Genomic DNA, 19,813 nt, shown 5'->3' on the forward strand with positions numbered 1-19,813 from the left:
ATATTAATAATCTCAAACACAAGGACCATATGATCATCTCTATAGATGCTGAAAAAGCATTTGATAAAGTTCAGCACTCATTCATGACAAAGACCCTCTATAAGTTAGGTATAGAAGGAAAGTATCTCAACATAATTAAAGCCATATATGCCAAACCCACTGCCAATATCATCCTGAATGGGGAAAAGCTGAAAGCTTTTCCTTTAAGAACAGGAACTAGACAAGGATGTCCACTCTCACCACTCCTATTCAACATAGTGTTGGAAGTACTAGCCAGAGCAATCAGAGAAGAGAAGGAAATAAAGGGCATCCAGATTGGAAAAGATGAAGTCAAACTGTCCCTGTTTGCAGATGACATGATCCTATATATCGAACAGCCTAAAACCTCTACAAAAAAACTGTTGGAAGTGATAAATGATTTCAGCACAGTAGCAGGATACAAAATCAACACACAAAAATCAATAGCATTTCTTTTCTCCAATAGTGAACATGCAGAAGGAGAAATCAAGAAAGCCTGCCCATTTACAATAGCCACCAAAAAAATAAAATACTTAGGAATTGAGTTAACCAAGGAGGTGAAAAATCTCTATAATGAGAACTACAAACCACTGCTGAGAGAAATTAGAGAGGATACAAGAAGATGGAAAGATATTCCATGCTCTTGGATTGGAAGAATCAACATAGTGAAAATGTCCATACTACCCAAAGTGATATACAAATTCAATGCAATCCCCATCAAAATTCCAAAGACATTTTTCTCAGAAATGGAAAAAACTATTCAGACATTTATATGGAACAATAAAAGACCACGAATAGCCAAAGCAATGCTCAGCAAAAAAAATAAAGCTGGAGGCATAACACTACCTGACTTTAAGCTATACTACAAAGCTATAATAACCAAAACAGTATGGTACTGGCATAAAAACAGACACACTGACCATTGGAATAGAATAGAGAATCCAGAAATCAACCCACACACGTACTGCCATCTGATCTTTGACAAAGGCACCAAGCCTATTCACTGGGGAAGGGACTGCCTCTTCAACAAGTGGTGCTGGGATAACTGGATATCCATATGCAGGAGAATGAAACTAGATCCATACCTCTCACTGTATACTAAAATCAACTCAAAATGGATTAAGGATTTAAATATACACCCTGAGACAATAAAACTTCTTAAAGAAAACATAGGGGAAACACTTCAGGAAATAGGACTGGGCACAGACTTCATGAATACGACCCCAAAAGCACGGGCAACCAAAGGAGAAATAAACAAATGGGATTATATCAAACTAAAAAGCTTCTGCACAGCAAAAGAAACAATTAAAAGAGTTAAAAGACAACCAACAGAGTGGGAGAAAATATTTGCAAAATATACATCTGACAAAGGATTAATATCCAGAATATATAAGGAACTCAAACAACTTTACAAGAAGAAAACAAGCAACCCAATTAAAAAATGGGCAAAAGAGCTAAGTAGGCATTTCTCTAAGGAAGATATCCAAATGGCCAACAGACATATGAAAAAATGCTCAACATCACTCAGCATCCGGGAAATGCAAATCAAAACCACATTGAGATACCATCTAACCCCAGTTAGGATGGCTAAAATCCAAAAGACTATGAACGATAAATGCTGGCGAGGCTGCGGAGAAAAAGGAACTCTCATACATTGTTGGTGGGACTGCAAAATGGTGCAGCCTCTATGGAAAATGGTATGGAGGTTCCTTAAACAATTGCAAATAGATCTACCATACGACCCAGCCATCCCACTGTTGGGAATATACCCAGAGGAATGGAAATCATCAAGTCGAAGGTATACCTGTTCCCCAATGTTCATCGCAGCACTCTTTACAATAGCCAAGAGTTGGAACCAGCCCAAATGCCCATCATCAGATGAGTGGATACGGAAAATGTGGTACATCTACACAATGGGATACTACTCAGCTATAAAAACGAATGAAATACTGCCATTTGCAACAACATGGATGGACCTTGAGAGAATTATATTAAGTGAAACAAGTCAGGCACAGAAAGAGAAATACCACATGTTCTCACTTATTGGAGGGAGCTAAAAATTAATATATAAATTCACACACACACACACACAAACCGGGGGGGGGGAAGAAGACATAACAACCACAATTATTTGAAGTTGATACAACAAACAAACAGAAAGGACATTGTTGGGGGGGAGGGAGGGAGGTTTTGGTGATGGGGAGCATTAATCAGCTACAATGTATATCGACAAAATAAAATTTAAAAAAAAAAAAAAAAGAATAAATATGTGTAATGATTTAAATGATGAGATTTGTTTTATTACTATTATTTTTATTGATTATGCATATTCGTGGTGTACAAAGCTGACCATCACCACCTGTGCCCAAGATGTGATCATCAGATCAATACTATCACCACGCCCATTACCACAAGCTGCAGTTATGCCCTGTATTCCCCACCCAATTCATCCCTGAACTCTCTGCCTCTCCCTTCCTGCCCCCCAACCCCTGAACCCCTAGGTCTGCTCTCTCCCTCTGCAAGTCCAACTCACCACTGTGGTCTTTCTTTCTTTCCTTCATTCTCTCTCAGCTCCACTTATGAGTGAGACATGCAGTGCTTTTCCCTCTGTGCCTGGCTTATTTCACTTGACATAATTTTCTCCAAGATCATCCATGTTGTTGCAAATAGGAGAGTTTCATTCTTTTTTATGGCAGAGGAGTATTCTGTGGTGTATATATACTACATTTTCCTTATCCAGTTGTCCATCAGTGGACATTTAGGTTGGTTCCATATCTTGGCTATTGTAAACAGAGCTGCGGTGAACATGGGAGTGCAAGTATTCCTTTGACGTGATGATTTCCATTCCTTTTGGTCCATACCTTCACATAGGATTGCTGGGTCATATGGTACTTCTATCTGTAGTTGTTTGAGAATCCTCCATACTGTTTTCCATCGTGGCTGTATTAACTTACAGTCCCACCAACAGTGTAGGAGCATTCCCTTCTCTCCACACCCTCACCAGCATTTGTTATTCTCTGTCTTTTTCATTATAGCCAGTCTAACGGGGACGAGGTGATATCTCAATGTGGTTTTAATTTGCATTTCCCTGATGATTAGTGATGTTGAGCATATTTTTTAAGTGCTTGTTGGCCATTTGTTTGTCTTCCTTCAACAAATATCTATTCTGCTTCATTCCCCATTTTTAAATTGTGCTGTTTTTTTTTACTGTGTAGGTGCTTGAGTTCTTTGTATATTCTGAATATTAATTCTTTGAAGGATGTATAATATGCAAATATTTTCTCCCACTCTGTAGGTTGTTGTTTCACTCTATTGATTGTTTCCTTTGCTGTGCAGAAGCTTTTTAGTTTGATATAGTCCCATTTATTTATTTTTTCTTTTGTTGCTTTTGGGCTCTTATTCATGAAGTCTTTACCCAGTCCCACTACCTGAAGTGTTTCCCCTATACTTTCCAATATTTGTTTTATAGATGTCAAATTTGTGGTACCTAGCAGAATCGTGGTGATATAAATCTGAGGTATAGGAAAGAGCCACTCCCAGAGAAATAAAAAACTCATGAGTTTATGAGGTAATTAAACAGCATATTTAAAGAGAAAAGATCTAAGAATCCAAATCCATGTGCAGTGGATTTTGTTGTCTATTCACCCAACATTCATTCCCCACCCCTTGCTTTCTTACAGAATCTCAGTTCTGTGTACTGAGCCTTGTTCCATCTCCAGGGTGAGGGCCTGGTTTGTCACAGGAGTTTGTTCCAGTCTCAGAGGCACTGACTGGTATGTGACATCATTCTCATCAGGCAACAGGAGGTAAAGTCTGCTGGGGGCTTCTAAGAAAGATTCTCTCACTCCCTATAAAGAAGCAGAAGGAGACTGTCCTTTTTTTTCTTTCTAGTACACACACACACACACACACACACACACACACACACACAACTGGCCTTCTGTATCCATGGTTTTCACATCCATGGATTCAACGAACCACAGACTGAAAATATTTGAAAAAAAAATTTGTCTGTACTGAACGTGTACAGGCTTTTTTCTTGTCATTATTTCCTGAACAATACAGTATAATTATTTACATAGCATTCACATTGTATTAAGAATTACAAGTAATCTAGAAACGATTTAGAGTATATAGGAGGTTGCACATAGATTATATGCAAATACCATGCATTTTACATCAGAGACCTGCACGTCTACAGATTTTGATATCCAAGGGAGGTGCTAGAACCAACCCCCCACCTATACCAAAGGATAAGGATACACACACACACACACACACACACACACACACACACACACACACACACTCTACTGGTTCTGCTTCTCTAGAGAATCCTGACTGATACACACATTGCAACTATGTCCTACATGTGTATGGTACTTAATACATTCTTTAACACCTAATTATGTCATCTGATTCTTACAGCATCTTCTGAAAATAGGCAATGTAGGCATTATTTCTTCCATCTTTACACGAGGTAAATAAACATTCTGCCTTAAATCCTTTTGTAAAATTAGACATAGTTTACATAATAAATCTTATTCTACTTTTTATATTCTGCTTTGCTTTGCGAATAGTACCTGTTTACTAAATATTTGCATATCTTAAATTTATAGCATTCACTAAGATAATTTTGAAGGAAGAAAATAACGATTATGTTCAAACACTAGCCAATATAAAAAAACTCTGGCAAGATTCTGTCCATAAACAGACAAAGAACTGCATGGTTTGTTTATATTAAGTGTTCAGTCAGCTTGAAAAATGGCTGTAGATTTTCTTGGTGCTTAGTAACCCTTATGCTTTATGGGAAGAGGTCAAAGAAAGACAGGGAAGTTCAAAACATTATTCTTTGAATCTAGCATAGTACCAGGAGCACGAGTGAGCCTGATCTTATGATTTCACTGGCAGTAAATTTAAGTGCTGGGGCATTTCACCCATTTTAAATCATCTATTTATGATGGCTTTTTCCTTTGCCGTTGCAGATTTTAATTGTAAAGGTAAACACTAGTTTTAACAGCTAGATCTTCCTTTACAATTTTTCTTAGTCAAACTCCATCAATTTTGACAAGCAAACTTTTATAAAAACATATTGTTTTAACATGTCTGCTAAATTAGCTTGTTGCTATATATTAACTTAAAATATTACTTTAACTTTTACACCTACAGTCAAAAACAGATGGGATTGCTGCAAGATGGTACAAAGAGAGAAGCTCTTGGGACATAAACTGATTTTGTTGTCTTAATGAGATCTATTTGGGAATAATTCTTTTTTCAAGTCCTTGCCACAAAGGAGAATAATATTTTTCTGTTTACAGAAAATATGGAAATTCTCAAACCCAAACAATATTCTCTAGTGGAAAGGTGTTACACAAATCTAAAAAAAAAAAAAAAATATTATTATTTTAAATGTATGTTCATACTACCACAAGTCTATATGGATCCTGAAAGGAAAATTGCTTTCCTTAAGCAATTTTTTTTGCACCTCTCTTTATGTAAAAAGGAGTAATAAGTTTGAGAAGGTGGAAAAGGTTGCAAATGAGAGAAACACTGAAAAGGACAGGAATGTAAAAGACAAATTCCCTCCCAGTGCTTAGTTGTCCTCGGTTCTTCTGTCCTCATATTTCTTATTCTTCAATAACATGGCTAAGCAGAGTTTGACACAAATACATATTCATCCAATATTTATGAAGCACCTACTATGTGCCTCATTGTAGTAGGTGCTAAGTATAATGTGGTGAGCAAAAATAAGCTCTGCCCCTAATTTCATTGAGTTTATGGTCAAGAAACTAAAAGCTCTTTGTTATACAACCTGAAATGACATGGGCCTGCTGTGTCAAATTTTGCTATAAAATTCTGTAAAACTTTGGAGTGTTTTTGTTTGTTTTTCCTCCTATGAACTATACTATCCATCATCTATAGGAGGGTACTTCAAAAGTTCTTGGAAAGATTCATATTTTCTTTTAATTCTATTTTTCCACAAATTTTTGAAGTACTCTTGTATTTTTTTATGAATGACCATGTGTTTTGTTTTCCCCCCGCCTTACATTTTCTATTTTCTATCCATAGTCAAGGCTACTAAATATATTCTCAGTATTTGTCTCATCAAGATATTTACTTTCTACTGAGATATTGTTCTGAGTTATTCTTACTGGATCTTCCAGCCAGTAGGCCTTAGGGTAAATATCATTACCAAATAAAGCAGCTGAAAACAGCAGGGGGTATTTCAACCTGGAATTCAATGCCTTCCTGTTTTACAACTTTATCCTGCCCTTCATTTTATTTTCAATGTTAAAGAATAAAAGACCAGCTATGGGTACCATCTGCTTAAATCCCTCTATCTTGACCAAATCATTAATGAAGACAATATAAAAATTAGTCCTCATGAGAAAATAAGCCATTATTAAGAGGAAATTGGAATACCACCACACGCTCACATTATCTACTTTGTATGGATAAAGTATTTTAGATGTAATAAATGTCATATTTTTACTTCAAAAGAGATATTCAATGCATACTCAACATGAAAGTCACTATGTCGTGGTTGATAATGGACTCTGCTTTTAAGGGCAATGGCTTTTAGTGTGGAAGTTAAAAAATGTATAAAACTGTAACAACAAGATGGAAATGAATGTGTCCATGGAGAGATACAGTTTTATAAAATCACTTATGTGGCACATACTGTGTGCCAGACACCCTGCTAGGCACTTGGTATAGAGAGAGAGGGTGGCTCAGACAAGGTACCTCAGAGGACTAGACTTGCTGAAGTCTGTGGGAATTCAGGTACATAAAGCTTACAGATGGCGCTCGGCTGTGCAACACTAAATCTCGTTTTCTTTGATTACTTTAAATGGATCTTATTTAGTAATTTTGTTAGAGCATGAAGTATTTTAAGTGAGACATCATACAAGATTTTCTATGTGATGTGTTCAAGCCTGCTAGGCTTTATTGTATGGTAACTCTACATTTCATACATAACTCTTTCAAAGTACAAAGAACTAAAGTATTACAGATTAGGAAAAAAATCTATTTTAATTTATTGCTAAAAAAAGGCTTACTTTAGTGTTAATAGGGAACATTAATTGCAATATGAGAGTACAAGTCCCAGTATTTTCTTAATTTTAACAACTAGAGGTGCTTAGCAAGTACCTGAACTCTAGCACACTCCATATCAAAAAGCCAGCTTTTCTGTTCACTTGCTAACCAGATGAGAGATGACAACCCCGAAAACCTAAGTAGCCCTTCACACAAAACTGATGTTTTGTTAATGGGGGAGCTAATTACTATTCCACTTTCTTGGCTTAAGTGTCTTGAATTCTTCTCCTTGCTTATGCCTGGGGCACAAGGAATAACCAAACCAAACATAAGGCTTTCTATGAGTCACATTAATGAAATAAACCAGCCATGTTTTAGTGGAATTGTTTGTCATCAAATATACGTGAAGGACCTGGTGCCCTACCTGACTAGACATGACAATTTAACTTGCTGTTTTCCATTGTGGCAACATGATCATAAACATATTAACAAGTCCCGTAGTGTGATCAACAACAGATGTAGAATTAAAAGTGTTGACAAGTTTCATCAGGTATTTGAGCCTTATGTATTTTCCACCACATCTAAATCCCATTGCTCCAAAAAACTGCCCAAGCAACTGTTCTCTGAAAAGCTGTTTACTATGAAAACATTCCCTTTTGTTTCATGCTTCAACAGGATAAACAGACGTAGATTCCCTTGAATTGACTTTGGGGGGAAAAACAACCTACTTTACAATGCCAATTATTTATCACAGAACAGGTCCTAAGCAAGTCTCCAAAATTTGAAATGGGCATCACTCAACACATTTTTGCCATGAGTACGTACTAAAGGAAATAATTGAAAAAACAAATTTATTCGATTAAAATCAGTGATTTGATTAGTATCTATTAAAACAAGAAATAATCTTTAAAAAATTTACAGGGTAGGTTTTTAGTAAACATCTGATGCTTTATTATCTTCCGGCATCTTTCTCTTTTGGGAATTTTCTACCACCCGGTAGTGCGGCTATCAGTCTTCTGGTCTTAGGACCCCAGATACAGGGTAAGCACATCATCTAGGCTAGCTAATCAGAATCCTTCACTCTTTAGACACAGTATTCATTCCATCAATGAGCTACAGATCCAAGGCAGAGATATCAGAATTTTCCTCTGGGCTTTTGCTAAAATGGTTTATAGGCTGTAAGAACAATGTAAACCTAGGGCTGATGGTGGTGCATTTGCTACCACCTGGGAAGACCGTTCCTGACAACAAAGCAAACAGAGAAAAACAGAGCTTAGTGATGGCAAAAGAGGGAAGAACGCAAGAGCAAGGGTGAGAAAGGAAGCATAAGAGGAAAATCTTGGTGACCATATTTGAGGCCCCTAGTTCTAGCCATGCCTGAATGCATATCCACCCTTGAACTTTTCAGTTATGTTAGCCATCAACTCCCTTTTTGTTTTTTGCTTAAGCTAATTTAGACGGTCTAGTATAGGAGTTGGCAAACTTTTTTCTGTAAAGAGCCAGGTAGTAAATTTGCTTTACTTAGGCTTTGCATGAGTATGGTCTTTATTGCAACTACTCAACTCTGTCATTGTGGTGTGAAAGCAGCCATGTGCAGTATGTAAACAGATGAGTGTGATCGTCTTCCATAAAATTTGATATGAACACTGAACTTTGAATTTTATATGATTTTCACGTGTCACAAAATATTATTTTCTTTTGATTTTTCCCCCATCATTTAAAAATGTAAAAGCCATTCTTAGCTCTAGGGCTATATTAAACAGGCCATGGGCAGCATTTGGCCCACATGCTGTAGTTTTGCCCAACCCTGGTCTAATATTCAATTTTTGGTGTCCCCAAACCTTTCATTTCACCCCACTTTTCTGCCAATACACATGTATTTTTCTTTAGGGACCTACCCCTTTCCACATTCTATGTTGCTCAGTTTGGGTAGGATTGACTCTACCCTTAGCTCTGGAAGTGGGCTCCATTGGCTTAAGCCAATAAGAGAATTTCATCTTGCTGGCCACAGAGTTGACTCAAGAATGAACCTATTTAATTCAACGAGATTTGAGGAATCTTGCTAGGGATTCTGAGAAAAAAGCTTTCTCTCTTTTCTCAAACCACCTGAGAAGAGAGAGCATGTCTACTAACACAAGGAATGAGTTTTGAGACCCAAAATTGCTGTGGCCATGAAGACTGGGAACAGAGCCAATGGGGTAGTCACTGAGTTAGACCAAACCTCATCAACAGCGACCCATACTCTGTCCAGTTATATGAGCAATAAACCTTTCTTTGCTCAGCTTATTTAGGACAAATTTCCTGATAGGTGTCTATATCTTACAATGAAAAGAATCTTGACAAATTTAAAGAAAAATCAAAGAGGGCATCTAGCTGACTGCTTCAGGAAGGGTCACGTAGCTCAGCAGCATTACTGCCAGTTCAAAGTCAAGTTTAGAGTCAAGTCCTCCTCTTTTCAGGTTAAAACTGTTTATCTGTTTAAGTGTTGTCTAGACTCTCAGGGAACTAATTCACACTGAACTCACAAAAGACAGCATACTTGCTTACAAACCAAAAATTCCTGCCCCACTGCACACTTAGGAAAAATTCCAAACTCCTTACCATCATTACGAGGCCCTCCGTGGCCTGCTCCCTCTAACCACAGCAGCATTCTTGCTCTTCCTCAAACATTATAAGTGAGAAGGGATTTCCAATTGCTTTTCCCTCCATCTAAAATGCTCTCCATTCAGATCTTAATATGACTCACTCGCAGGCTATTTAATTCTCTGGTAGAACATCACTTCCAGAGAGGCCTCCTATGACTGCCCTGTCTAAAATAGCACGCCCCCTCCTCCCCTACATACTTATTTCCGACCCTTTTTATCCCCTAATTCTGCTTTACTTTATTCTCCAGAATTTCATCTAGCTTAGATTATATTCTCATTGTTTATAATAATCTGTTTCCCCACTAGAATACAAGTTTTAGGACAGAAACCTTGTCAACTTTGTTCACTACAGTATTCCTGGTACAGTGCCTAGAACAGTGTCTGACATTCAATAAATAATTGCTGAATGAACAAGAAGAAAAGAAGGAAGGAAGGAAGGAAAAGAAATAAAATCAGTTCATGTAGTATTATCCCTGTAAGAAAATCTACAGAAGAAAACAACTGATTTTTAGAAAATATCTGGAAAATAATTGTAGTTTTCTCACCCTAAGACCACAGATGGGTAATTTAAAAACAGACCATTATCACAAACATAAGTGTAAACCATCTCTAGGGTACTTTACTTGCCAAATAATGTAATTTGATTTACATGTATATAAACTTATAGCTTACAAAGCACGTTTCACCTAGCTTTGCATTTAACTCTTTTAAGACGTTCCTTAAGGAAATGTTGTTATTTCTCTTGTATTGAGATGAAACTGAAGTTCAAACTATAAGTAAGGAACAGCTCAAGGTTACCAGATGATAACTGGCAAAAACAGAACTTGAACTCTGAATCCTCTGATTTTGTTCTAGTCCACTATGCTACCTCCTTCTAGCAATGGCAGATCCCACCTATAGTGTGTTAATTTACTTGCTTCAGTTTCTAAGAGTGGCCTAAACTTGTTCATTTTCTGGGACTTTCACACAGAAATTGTAAAGCAGCATGCCTCAGGAGGGCCTGAGCATGTCCATGAAGTTCCTCAGCTCCATTTGAGATCTGCTGGAGTCTAACGTCCTCAAACTTTCATGTGCATATAAATCGCCCTGGGAGTCTCGTTAACATGCCAATTCTGACTCAGGAATTCTTGCGGGTGGCCTGAGTTGCTGAATTTCTAACAGGCTCCCAAGTGATGCTGATGCTTCTCATTCATAAGACTACACTTTGAGTGGCAAATCTAAAAGATACTTATGTGGATTTTTGAGTAATCCAAGGAGTTAGTGTTGCCATCAAGATCCAAGGTTTATTTTTGATGTAATCCGTGTTTGGCATCACCCTCTCCCTTCCAACTACCACCACCTCTTAGATGCCTTGGTTTCCTTTGGTCCTGTTCTCTTTGGGTGAAGGTATCTGGATGACTCAAACTCATCACTTGTCACTCGATCTTGACGATCCCTCCTCTCCCTCCGAATCACTACTTTTTCTGACCTCTTAAAAACCTGCTTCCTTCTTTAGAATGTTGGTCCCCAAATATCAGCAACACATCTTGTTGGTAAGACAGACCTGGGTTTGCTGCTGTTTGCAAGGGAGAACGCCTCAACAGAGCTTTGGTAGTGTTTCAAAGTAGGCAGGGCAAGGTCAGATTTTACTGAGAATTCCAAGTCTGGTTTAAGGTGAGTCATTCAACATGGGTAAGGGCTTGATTAAGATTTGGTAAAGGTCATGACGTAATAGTTAAGGATTGGTGATAGGATTAGAATACTTTAGCAATACAAGGACTTGGCAGACATGCTTTCAAAAGGAGTTTGGGCATAAACTATCCCTGAGTGATGCTTTCTACTGAAGAGTTGATGGTTATTTGGGGAACTTCCCAGACTAAACGAAGAAGTTGTTTCCCACCTTTATTTTCCTGGACAAGAGATTCATGAAATAGTAAATTTATGCTAATGAAGACAATGGAATAGTAAAGCTACACTAATGTAGACAGTGAGCTGTATAGGGATAAGTGGTTTCAATTATAGCATCCCAGTATTTGCAGCCTGAACTGGAAATAAGACCATTAATATCTCAGTGTACAATTAATCCAGATCTTTTCCGATACTTGAAGTGTCACAATCACTTATCAAGTTTTCAGTTGCATTAATTTTCTAGGGCTTGGAAACAAAGTACCACAAAGTGGGTGGCTTAAATAACAGAAACTTATTTTCTTAAGGTCCTGGAGGCTAAAAGTCCATGATCTAGGTATTGGCAAGATTGGTTCCCTCTCAGGGCTGTGAGAAAGGATCAGTTTTATGCCTCCTCCCTGGTTTCTGGTGGTTTACTGGCAATCTTTAGCATTCCTTGGCTTGTAGAAGCATCACTCTGATCTCTGTTTTCATCTTTAATGGTGTTCTTCCTCTGTGCATACCTGTCTTTGTGTCCAAATTTCCCTTTTTTATAAGGACACCGGTCAGGCTGAATTAGGGCCCATCCTAACGGTCTCACTTTAACTTGATAACTATGTAAAGACCCTATCTTCAAATAAGATTACCTTCTGAGGTACTTGGAGTTAGGACTCCAAAATATCTTTTGGGGAGTGACACAACTCAGCCCATGTAATACCAGTGGCTATTTCAGCCTCCATAAATGTCAAGCTTTCCTGTCATTTTTCCTGGATGACCACTTGTTGGATCATTTCATGGGAAAGGGACTACACAGCAGCATTTAAGATTCAGGAGATCACACCTCAAATTGCCACAACATGAAGAAATACTAAGAAGAAGATTATGATCAGACTTTTTCATCTGCTTCTCCACCAGGAGCTAAGGGCTTCAAGATTAAACCAAGAGAAAAGACCCCATCTCCCATCTGAAGAGCCCACAGAGCCAGGTATAGGGTTATTAACCAAATTACCTAATTTACTGATTTCTTCATTGTTTTCCAGCTCTTTTTAGTAACATTAATCTGCAGGGATAAAAGCACAACATTATTCTCTTAAAACAACACAATGTTCCATTATACCTAAGATGGCTCTGCTTTAAACTATTGCCTAGTGATTTTATGAACATCTTAGATGAGGAGGCATTGACTAACTCATCTGCTATTCTCCTAATCATATATGTAGGACTCTTTCCCACCTTCTGAGCCTTTTGTAAAGCATGAAGTGAAGTGGCTTAGGAGACAAGAAAGCAATCCAGAATGATGCCTCTTGAGAGGTTAGGGTCTGGCTTCTTAAATCAAGGTCTAGGTTTTCTCCTTGAATCATGTTTTATAATAATCTCTTCTTCCTAAAGGAGAAATGTACAGCCAAAGCAGACCCTCGGTAGTGTCAGGAACTATACTGAAAGAAAGTGTCATTTTACCAAGACAGTCTGTTCCTGTCCAGTTCATGGGTAGTAGCTGTCATGATACAAATCCAAAACTAGTCATTGAGAGCTACTCAATGATTCATCTGTGGCCAAAACACACCTATTGGATTGTCAAATACTGTCTCAATATTTTGACAACACTGATCTAGAATAGTTTCATACCAGGCAATAAGTTTTGTCATGTGGCAATTTTTCGGTAGTACAAAAGCAAAGAGTGTGTCTTACCTGAAAGATCTGTGAAAGTGAGACACCCTCCAAATGTGCACCACCTCTTCCCTAGCCATTTCTCAAGTTCTGTTTCTCTGAAGGTCTGGTTACAAGAGCTAGCTCCCACAGAAATTTGCCAAGTATTTTTCAGGAGATAGGAACCTCTTTTTCTAGGTACAACATAATAGGGAGCTTGGGGCTTGTATTTATCTACCTAGGAAACCAACTAATCACTAAAAGGAACTGGAACCAAGGGAAGCGGGGTGGTTCCCTGATCTTGGTTGAATAATGTCCCCCCCAAATTCATGTCTACCTGAAATTTACTTGGTGACAGGGTCTTTGGAAATGTGATCAAGTTAAGATGAAGTTATGCTTGATCCGGGTGGTCCCTAATCCAGTAACGGACGTCTTTACAAGGACGAAGAGATTTGGACAGAGACTCACAGGAAAATGCCATGTGATGACGGAGTAGTGACAGAGTGACACAGCTGCAGCTGAGGAATGCCAAGGGCTGCTGGCAGCCACCAGAAGCTAGGACAGAGGCATGGAACAGATGCCTCCTTACAGCCTCCAGAAGGGACCGATTTGGCCAACACCTTGATTTCAAACTTCTAGCCTCCAGAACTGTGACAGAATAAATCTCTGTCATTTTAAGCCACCCAGTTTGTAGTAACATGTTATGGCAGCCTTTGGAAGGTAACACATTCCCCAATGAAAATGTGTACAAACCCAACAGTCAGTTTGGTTGTACGCTTAGTCAGTTCACTAGTACATTGCAGCCAGTGTTGGGTTCACATGAAGGAGTGGTTAAGGACTCAAGAAGCAACATTAAGAATAGAGATAAAGGTAGCCTTAAACCAGCAAAAGAGGGAAGAGAGTAGTCGTTTTACACCCAATTCGCACCCATATTTCTCCCATTTTCTGACTACAGCTGGCTGCAGGCATTTTACAGTAGCCTCTTTGAGCCTCTTAAAAGATTTTGTTAGGATCTTGGTGAGTACTGCCTCCTGGCATAATGACCAGCCAAGACGTTTCATATTTTTTAGCTTCCATGCTAGCTCCTTTTATATGAGCACCTACTTTTGTAATAGCCATTTCTTTAGTGCATTAAGGCACTCTAAAGTTATTTAATTTGCTGAACATTCTTAATTAGGGTTCCTAATAAGGTCAGGATTGCTTTTTGTTTCCAAAGCATTCCAAAAATCACATACTCTCCCAAAAGGATACCTACTACCTGTGTATTTATTAACCCTTTAATATCTAGCTAGTGACAAATTCTGGTACGCACAACAAGTTCTACCATCTGGGCAGATTTTGCCACTGGCAACAAGTCAAATTCCAGGAGCAGAGCCCAGCATATTCTGTCAATATTTTTCTGTCTCGATTTTAAGATATGACACATCAACAAAGATTGGATTTTCTAAAGTCATTTCTAATAAACCTATTTTGAGCATAAATAAGATTCTCATAAATCTTTCCTTATTCAGGCTATGGAAGAAGGATATCAGAATTCAAAGTATTATAATAATGAATGGAAAAATGTGAGCAAAAAAAATAAAGCCATGATTTTACAGGCGATAAGCATATGTGCTAAGAAATATTGTGCATTTTCAGTGAGCAACAAAGGCTGTACATCACAAAGGACCATAAAATTTAAGGAGAGACTAATATCAAGTTGGTAGAAAACTCAACTCACTTGGCTATTCCTGCAATCGTATTTAGACAAGGTGAATAGGCTTTTGCCACTGGGTTGAAATAGAGACCATTGATCTATGATAATTACCATGAAATTGAATCAGAAGTCCAAGGGATTTTCCATATCTTTGACATACAAATAGATAGAAAGTCTTATGATAATTAGGTCAAGCCCAGAGTGGGTGGTGGGAGGACTAATTTTAACTCCCAGAAGTCCCATTTATGTTTAGATTCCCAGTGAAGAGGTTCCATTAGCAAGGGCTTAGTTAAATCCTGTAGTGGTGTAACGATTTCAGAAAAGTTTTGAAACCACTGCCTAGAGTAGCCAACGTGACCCAGAAATCCACTTAACTGTCTCTTAGTTAGTGGCATAGGAAACTTTCAAACTATCTGTAATCTGTCAGAAGGAACTCACCTCCTTAGGAAAAATCATGTCCTAGATAATGTCTCTAACTCTGAGAAAATTGTAACTTCACTTTGGAAACCTTATGTCCTTACTGAGCTGAAACAGTAAGTAGCTGGATGAAATCAGTTTTAGAGCTTACCTCGTCTTTAGAGCACACAGAAAAAAGCCATTCTCATATTGAATAAGATTAGAATCAAAGGGAAATTGGACGTCTTTGAGGTCCTGGTTGATAGACTGTGAAAAGTAGGATGGAGGCTCAGCAAATCCTTGGGGCATAATAGTCCAGGTATATTGTTGATTTTTCTAGGAGAAAGAAAAGAAACATTGACTATTTTGATTTAGGCTTTAGATTCTAAAGGAACACTAAAGAAATTTTATAGAACACAAATATACAACTGTAAAATATGCTACTTCAAGAGGCACCAGAGATAAACTGATATTTGGGTTTAGCATAACAGGAAGTGGGGGATGATTATTCTACTTATGGCCCTGAGGTCCTGAAAAAAGCCTATATTCCACCCATTGAGTTTTTTTTTTTTTTTTTTTTTTTTTCTGGAAAGATAGGAGTATAACAAGGACTGTATAAAGTATGATGAATCACTTACCACTTAGGCTTTCCACTAGTGGTTTTAGTCTTTCTTTAGTCTTGTGCAAGTTGAAGTAGAGATTTCAATGACTCGATTTAAGCCTTAACGTGTTCAGCCCCAGTAATCTTGCCTGTATCAGGAGAACTTTCCGCCCACCTCCAAAAGTCTGTCAGATCTTTAGCTTGGGCTTGATTTAAACATAAGAGTTTGGTAAATCAATTGCCCCAATGAACTGTGATCTCATTATGAATATAGGAGTCTTCAGGGGCTACAAGGAAGGGACCATCAGGACAGCACTTAATCTGCAATTCCACTTGCACAGTAAATCCTTCCCTGTCAAGTAAGTTAGTGAGTATAGTATCACAGAGAAGGACAGAATATTCCTTGGCTAAAGATTCCAGGGTGATAAGGGCTGGGATATGGGAAATGTCTAAGGATCCTTAGAGATAGTAATCACCTGTGTCATTTGTTGACTCCTAGGGAGAGGCTGTGTAACCGTGGTAGGGTTGAAAATTGACAAATCTATCTATTGGCATCTACACCAATAAATAAATTTCCAAATTTGTCTTTTAATATTTGGTTGAATGGGAAATTGGGTGCTTGAATTTCCCTCCTCAGAGCACCTTCCTCGATCACTTGCTTCATTGTTTCTTTTAGTTTATTTGCTAATGCAGGGCAATTCTTTCCCTGGGTCCTTTCTGTTTACAGTATCTAAAAGTATCTTTATCAAGAGACTCCTCGGGGTATTAAGACTAGAGTGGAAATATGTTTTATGTGTGTGATAGTTAAATTTCTGTGCTAACTTGACTGTCCCAGTTGCAGTGACTAGATTAAACATTATTCCTGGGTGTGTCTGTGAGAATGTTTCTGGATTAGATTAGCTCTGAATCATTGGACCCAGTAAAAGACATTGCCCACCCCAATGTAGGTGGGCTTCATCCAATCCACTGAGGACCTGAATAGAACAAAAGTCAGAAGAAGGATGCCTTGGCTTAAGTGTTCCCCCCAAATTTGACCCCCACTGTGACAGTGTTAAGAGGGTTGGAAACCCTATTGTGGTAGTTGTCAAAGGAGGGGCCTTGGAGAGGTGATTGGATTGTGAGGACTGCACCCTTGTGAATGGATCAATCCGTTCTTGGAATAATGGCAGTGGTTCCAGTGGCTTTAAAAAGAGAGTGAATGAGGGGGTTAATCTCTCTCTCTATGCTCCACCATCTTCTGCCATGAGAGACTTCTGCATTGCTGTAAAACCACCACCAAAGAAAACCCTCACCAGATGTGCTCCCTGGACTTTGGACCTCCCAGCCTCTGAAACTGTAAGCAATAAATTTCATTTTCTTTATAAATTACACAGTTCCAGGTATCTTGCTGTAAGCAACAGAAATAGACTAATATAAATGAGAAATTTGCCCTTTTTTGCTTTCTTCTTGTCTGCTTGAGCTAGGACATCTCATCTCATCTTCTCTGGCACAGAGACTGGAGTTACACCACCAGCTTTCCTGGGTCTCTAAGTTGCAAATGGCAGACTGTGGGACTTCTCACCTTAATAATTGAGCGAGCCAATTCCTCATAATAAATACACACACACACACACACACACACACACACACACACACACACACACGCACGCACACTTCTTCCCCCTGGTTTTGTTTCTCTGGAGAACACTCGTACAATGTGAAAGTTCATCAATTCATCAATTTACTCTGAGTTTTAAGGTTCTTTTAAAATGCTCAGTGAAGTGTTGGAGTTTTGACAATGGAGCTCCTTCCTCTATCTTGGGCTTAATGCCATTTACAAAAAAAAAAGTGAAAAGAAAGCTGGAGTCACATTTGCTTCACAATCTACTCCTAAATGCTCCCAAAATATGTTAAGGAGCCTGTCCCTGAAGCCTTCCATGGGCACTGGATGTTTGATGTGGTGTCCCCTTTTTGTTCTAAGGCACCTTTCAAAGAAACTATTTTGGTCATATCAGAAAGTTCCCCATAGTAGCCACTGCAATTCTATACTACTGTTGGGGAAGTTATGCCATTTAGAAACAGGACACAAATTTGGGTTATAATGTAAGTACATGTAAGATGCAGGACTCTTAAGTTTACACTGAAACAAACCCATAAGAGCCTAGGAAAAGTGGGTTTAAAATGTTGCAAAAGCTTGTGCCTCCCCCACAAAACTGCAAAGCCCCAAAAAGGGGTTCAGAAGGAAAATCTCTCCCAGAGTCCAGACTCCTGTGAACAAAGCGAGGCAAGACAGAAGAAAACTCAAATAGAATTTGAGGAGCTCCCAGTACAAAATTTGCCCAAGGAATGACAGTCTGAGAAGAAACCTTTCAAACATCTCAGTTCCTGGAATAGCTTGGGAAATGGGATTTATATCAGGCCCTGCTGTGCCCACCCTTTTCCCTATGAACTTTCCTCTTATTGGTGGACAAAAAATGACAAAAAGAGGGAGAGATAAACAGTAATGTGGTTAGGAATAAGGCAGGTTTCCACTAAGAATAAGTGCTATTTCCAATCTAACCAGGTAAACAAAGGATTCCTAAGAAGTATTCTATTCCTTACTCCTTGGAGAAATAATAAACTCAGTATTTGAGGAGCTCAGTGAAAGATACCGGAGTTCGGCCCAGTGCAAGGCCCCCTTGCCGTGTCCTTCCCCTCCCCCCTGCCTGCCTCATCCCCTCCAGGTTGGAGGGCCTGAGTGGGTTCTCAAGCTGTCTCTGAGCAGCGTGCTGTTTCTCAGGTGAAGTCCTGGACTGCAACAGTCAGTGTCAGATGGATCCCAGGGGCCTACAAGACTGTTGAATGCCAAGTGTCTAAATACAGTCATGCACCATATAACAACATTTTAGTCAGCATGGGCCACATATACGATGGTGGTCCCATAAAATTATAATGCAGCTGAAAAATTTGTATCATCTAGTGGCATAATAGTCATTGTAACATCATAGCACAGTTACTTTTTTAATCAATTTAGTGTATCCTAAGTGTACAGTGTTTATAAAGCCTATGGTAGTGTACAGTAATGTCCTAGCCCTTCACATCCACTCATCACTCATCACTGACTCGCCCAGAGCAACTTCCAGCCCTGCAAGCTCTATTCATGATAAATACTCTATACAGGGGTACCATTTTTTTATCATTTATACCATATTTTTACTATATGTTTTCTATGTTTAGATACATTTAGATACACAGATACTTACCACTGTGTTACAATTGCCTACAGTATTCAGTATAGTAACATGCTGTACACGTTTGTAGCCTAGGAGCCATAGGTTATACCATATAGCCTAGGCGTGTAGTAGGCTATAGCATGTAGGTCTGTGTAAGCACACTACGATGTTCACACAATGAAATCACCTAACGATGTGTCTCTCAGATTGTATCCCCATTGTTAAACGATGCCTCACTGTATCACCAACCTTCTCACCTGCAGAATCCCTGCACATCCCACCCACTTTAAAACCTGCCTCATCCCTTCAGGATTTTGCTCTTACTAGATTATGAAAACTAATTTCACACAAATAACCACGAATATTAATGAGTTACTTTCTCACATAATGTAAAACTACACCAATATCTTTAGGTAGTAGACTGGTGGAAAAATATATGATCTTGAAGGAGGAAGGCCAGAATTTGAATGCCCTGTCACCTGCTTTCCAACCAAGGTACCTTTAGTAGACAAGCCATTTTATGTCTCTGAATTTTTTCTTGTCTGTGAAATGAAAATAATAATGTATAGCATAACAAGGAAGATGAAATAAATTTGTACTAATTAAACTTGTTAACTATGAAGTTAAGCAATGCAAGTTATTAATTCTAATAACTAACAAAGAATGAAATTAATGATAGAAATTTTATGTTTTCTAAAAGCATAATGAGATAAAAAGTATT

The sequence above is a fragment of the Cynocephalus volans genome, chromosome 11, assembly GCF_027409185.1.
Source record: "Cynocephalus volans isolate mCynVol1 chromosome 11, mCynVol1.pri, whole genome shotgun sequence".
In the NCBI taxonomy this organism is placed as follows: domain Eukaryota; kingdom Metazoa; phylum Chordata; class Mammalia; order Dermoptera; family Cynocephalidae; genus Cynocephalus; species Cynocephalus volans.